The 4,981-nt window shown below is 32.8% G+C and overlaps 1 long non-coding RNA gene across 2 annotated transcripts; it reads left to right on the forward strand.

The window, feature by feature from the left end:
- The first annotated feature begins 2,114 nt into the window (after positions 1-2,114).
- LOC142863888 (uncharacterized) lies at positions 2,115-4,723 on the forward strand. 2 transcript variants are annotated; one of them, XR_012914541.1, is made up of 4 exons: positions 2,115-2,316; positions 3,089-3,319; positions 3,429-3,511; positions 4,636-4,723. It is a non-coding gene; the product is annotated as an uncharacterized LOC142863888 (long non-coding RNA). The 2 variants fall into 2 exon arrangements; XR_012914540.1 differs by having other exon boundaries at positions 2,115-2,206.
- Positions 4,724-4,981: the final 258 nt, after the last annotated feature.

Consider the following 4,981-nt stretch of genomic DNA (forward strand, 5'->3'; position numbering starts at 1 on the left):
AGAGAGACTGAGCTCACATTCATTTTCATAGTTTTTTTCCCCTCAAAAGCTGAAAATGCAATTATAAAGGTGTTAGGTTTTTTCCACAGTGCTATATAATGACATAAATACAAGAAGGTGTTTATATCTGTATATATAGCGAATATGTAATAAACATATATGTGTATATAGAGCATACACAAAGGTTATATATAAATATATGCCTAGTATGCATACATTATGTGTATATAAACTATATAAATATGTCTCTATACAGCTGAGCGTTGAACAATGTGGGGGTTGTGGGTATTGAGCACCCATGAAGTTGAAAATCTGTGTGTAGCTTTTGACTCTCTCAAACCTTAACTACTAATAGCCCACCGGTGACCACAAGCCTTACTGACAACACAATGAATACATATTTTGTATGTGATATATTTAATTCTTATAATAAAGTAAGTTTGAGAAAAGAAAATGTTATTAGGATAGTTGTAAGGAAGAGAAAATGTATTTACCGTTCATCAGGTGGAAGTGGATCATCCTAGAGGCCTTTGTCCTCGCGGTCTTCACTCTGAGTAGGCTGAGGAGGAGGAGGGAGGGGAGAGGGGGGCTTGGTCTGCTTGTCTCAGGGGTGGCAGAGGGGGAAGAGGCCAAGGCAGCAGAAGGGAGGGCAAGGGAGGCAGGCACAACTTTTATTTTAAAAATCTCCATATAAGTGGATCAAACAGCAGTTCAAACCCATGCTGTTCAAGAGTCAACTGTACATAAATAATATATGTATGCTATACATATATAAAGTTTATGTATACTGTATACACCCATGTGTGTATATATATACTACATATAAAAAATAGAAGTAAGGATTGTTATTGTAACATTTTTCTTTTTCTCTAGGTTTATATGATGTTTCTCTTAAGGTTTCTTACAGAGCAAAAGAAAAACAACCGTTTATAAGCATAAATCTTTCTTTTAAATTTAGCCATAGTCTTTGGGCAGCATTCTGAAATTTAATAAACTTGAATTTTGACAGAAGAAAAGTGAAGGTAATTTAATGGTCAAGACCTTGTCATAAAAAATATTCTTTTTGGAGCTCTCTGAAATTTCAGTTGGTGAGCTTCTCACTGGCCAAAGACAGAGACCAAACTGAAGAGACACTCTTAAAGCCAGTGAAGGCAGAAGCTATAAAACAACCATCATTTTAAAAATATCTCTTAAATTCATACAAATTAAAAAAACAAAAATAAAAATAAAAGTACTGCTTTTATCATTAGCAACCTTTTACAGGAAAATTTCATGTAGTGGAAATTTAACTAGACTTGATATTAAAAGACAGAAGTTCAAATCCTTATTCTGCCACTTCTAGCTAAATGATGTTGAAGGAGCCAGTCATTATTAGACCTTGATTTACCCATTGGAAAAACTGAGTTAGGAAAAAATATTTAGAAAATTCCTTCTAATTCCAAAGTAATGCTACACATTCCAACAAATTCAAATATCACTAATTTAAAATATTAAATTAACAAATGCCTTCAATATTCTATTGAGTGTTCTGATTGTTATTACTAACAAAACAAAACCAAAATGAAACAGCAAGCAACAATACAAATCAACTCTATTCTGCTCACCAAGTCACAGTCTATAGAGGCAGACTGTAAGAAATCTAACAGGAAAGAAAGTGAATTTTTCAACAAAGCTTGAATTTGTATACTTATCTGTCCTGCTTTATCTCACTTGCATGAATTTGTATCAGAAATACAGCTCTGTGACTTAATTCCTCTGTAAACTTGGGCAAGCTGAGTTTCAGTTCCCTCAGTTGTTAAATACGAACAATAATATATCTAATTTGTGAAGACTTAGTGATATTAAAAAATCTGTAACATATGCAAAGCTCCTAGCATTGCATGCAAAGTTCCTCTTTCTGTACATTGTACAAAATGGCTATTTCTCTACTTTATCCAACTTTACTATTTTGAACAAATTATGGTCAGTTTATTAAAAGAATACAAGAAATCAAAGATAATAATGCAGGATCATTGGTGAGATAAGGACAAAATACAGAACTCTCAACCTTGTCAAAAGAAAACTGTTCCACACTTTTGGAATTTTGACTCAATATGTCATAGCTCTCTGGAGATGCATTCCGCTGTTCCCAAGGAGTGCTGTGTTCAAGAACTTCTCAGAAGAAACCCCAGCTCCTGGGAAAATGGGTCAGAGCGAAACACTAATGGTCAGTGAGCCAGAGGCATAATTATTTTTAGAGAATGGTGACTTTATATCTTGTTTTAAGGAGATTGAACATCTTATTAATGATGGCAACAACAACAAAATGACTTCCAGGTACAAAACTTTTATCCTGGAACATTACTTGAGAACTTCATTTATTCAAGTGAAATGTATAATGATTAATATTTATGTACATTTTTTCCATTGAAAGATAGATTCTTAGATATTTCTGGATAATGTTAATTCAGTTGAGTTAATATCATTGCTTAATACTTATAGAGGTAGTGTATTTCTAATAGAACATTAAGAAATTAATAAATTAAATTAAGAAAAAAATAAAATTGGAATTTCTAATTATATTCTTTAGCTTACATCCATTTTATCTGATCATAACAATATTAATGATACAGGTATTACCCCAAATAATTGTGATTTACACACTTATAATCTTTAGCTATAGCTTTAAAAAATAAAGTCAGATGTTTGGGTTCATTAAACTCAATATTTGTCTCTAACACTGGTACTAATGGAATGATTTTGAAAGTTAATATTCTTTCTGATTCAGTCACCCATGACATCCTCAAAAGCTAACTAAAGTCCTCCCAAACATCTTACTGTTCCTTTGATATAGTCTGTTACAAGCATATTATCCTTTACTGTGTAGAGATAATAGAATCGAATTTTTTTTCAGTTTGCAAATAACATATACCATTGATTTTTCTCTCCTTCATGTAAAGTACTTTTTATCTTTTCTATTTTTCTTTCTTTCAAGATTTTAAGGTGTATTCCTGTTTCTCCTACTCAATTGTTCAGTTTAAGATGTTTTCTTTTAAGAGTAAAATTAAATTCTATTTCTCATTGCTCATGGTGTGATCAATCTTTTCAGCCAGAAGATGCTGCTGCACTGACATATGCAGAGAGCACTCTACAGTGACTTCTACTTTTTCCCTAATAACAATTAATACCTTTGGAGTCCATCATCGTATAACCGTTATTCAGATAGCATTTCTGGCAAACTCCCAATGCATTTATGTTTACCATCCAAAGAGCCTTGTTGTATCTACCTATAGCTCACTATCCCTTTGTTTCCTTTATTAATGGGATCCTTGAGTTTTAGGTAAGCATATTTCCACCTATCTTTGAAACTATAATAATTATGAATTATATATCATAATTTTAAGAGAACATTGCTTGCCTTCCAATTTCTCTCTTTCCTTATTGGCTAGACTGCAGTTGTGACAGTGAGGAACAAGAGAAAAGCTAACAGGATTCCTGGGTGATGTTGGGAAGCAGAATTCTGGACTGGCATGTGAGAGATAAGTGAACCTATGAGCTGATTGAGTCATCAAATTTTGGGATATCTTTGTTAGAGTAGCTTAGCTTAACAACTGATCGATTCACTGTGCAAAACTGAAATTTCAAATCTTCTTAGATGATTTATAAAGTGGCCAAGGTACCCACATCCTTGATACTTTTCTATATTAAGATTTATCTTTAGTTTATTAACCTCCCTCTAGAATAGTTATTAACTACTCATTGAAAGACAACTGAAAGCATGCCGCTGAAATACACCTTGTGGGACTACTCAATTCCTTTATGGGAAAAAGAAGGATTTAAAAAACAAATCAATAAACCAAGCCACTTCGATGTTCTTCAAAAATCTACATACTTATACATTCTGGTGCTGGGACTATTCCCAAGGGGTTACTGAATTTAATATATGAAAGAACAATAAAAATGTAATCAATTAACAAAATAAAAACAAATAAAAATGATATTATGAGAAGATATGCAAGAGTATAAAAAAGTAAAGTGCATGTGTGAAAACAAAACCATATTATTTTCCTTTATTTACACATCTAAGCACCAAGTGTTGTCAATCCTGTACTGAGTATAGTAAGTGTCACATCCTGCAGTTCTCTTCTTTGCACCTTGGCGTGTGGTCCCATGAAAGTATTTTAGTTCCAAAAGTACACTACCTTTCTTATTCTGTCTAGATTTTTCAGAAGCTGTCCTGTCAGACTACAGCAACTTTTTCAGCCATGGTTTTAACTACCAACTTTTCCTTACCAATCAGTCTAAATAACCTTTCCTGACCATCGTGCTATGTCTTCTTTTTTGTCCTGGTCTCCCAAATCCTGGAATTATGTTCATGTCACACGTGGTGCCAAAGATGAACGATACTTTTTGTCTCTGCTTATGTATTATGTTAGACTATTATGACAATTAATTCTATTTCAAGAAAGAGCATGGACATTTTGGTTTAAACTATATTATAAACTAGATATTAATTTTTGTTTGTGAGCACAGTTTGGGGAGATAGATGCTTTGAATTTAACACATTTTGATTTTATTTCTTTCATGATGATGATATAAATGACAATTTATTGAGCTTACTTTCCCTCTTTCTTTCCCTTCTGCCTTTCATTCTAGACTGCGGCCTCCTTGCAGCCAGCATCTGTGGTGTTCAGTACTCTATCCTTAAAACACGCAGAATTATCAAATAAATGAATGAAAACAATGCATATGTTATTTGCTGTGATGAGGATTTTGAAGGAAATCGCTTTGATAGTTTTAACTCAATTATGATTTTTAAGGAAGTTTAACCAAGTTTTATTTGATATCTATGTAGAACCTGGTTCCATTTTGAATGCTGTGGAGGATTTAAAAGTGAATCAACAAAATTATTATCCTCAAGAATTTTCTGTGGGAAATAAGAAATGTATAAACAACTACAATAGAATGCTGAAAATGGTATGTTCCATAAACAAGTCACTGT

Source organism: Microcebus murinus, chromosome 23 (genome assembly GCF_040939455.1).
Source record: "Microcebus murinus isolate Inina chromosome 23, M.murinus_Inina_mat1.0, whole genome shotgun sequence".
Lineage (NCBI taxonomy): Eukaryota > Metazoa > Chordata > Mammalia > Primates > Cheirogaleidae > Microcebus > Microcebus murinus.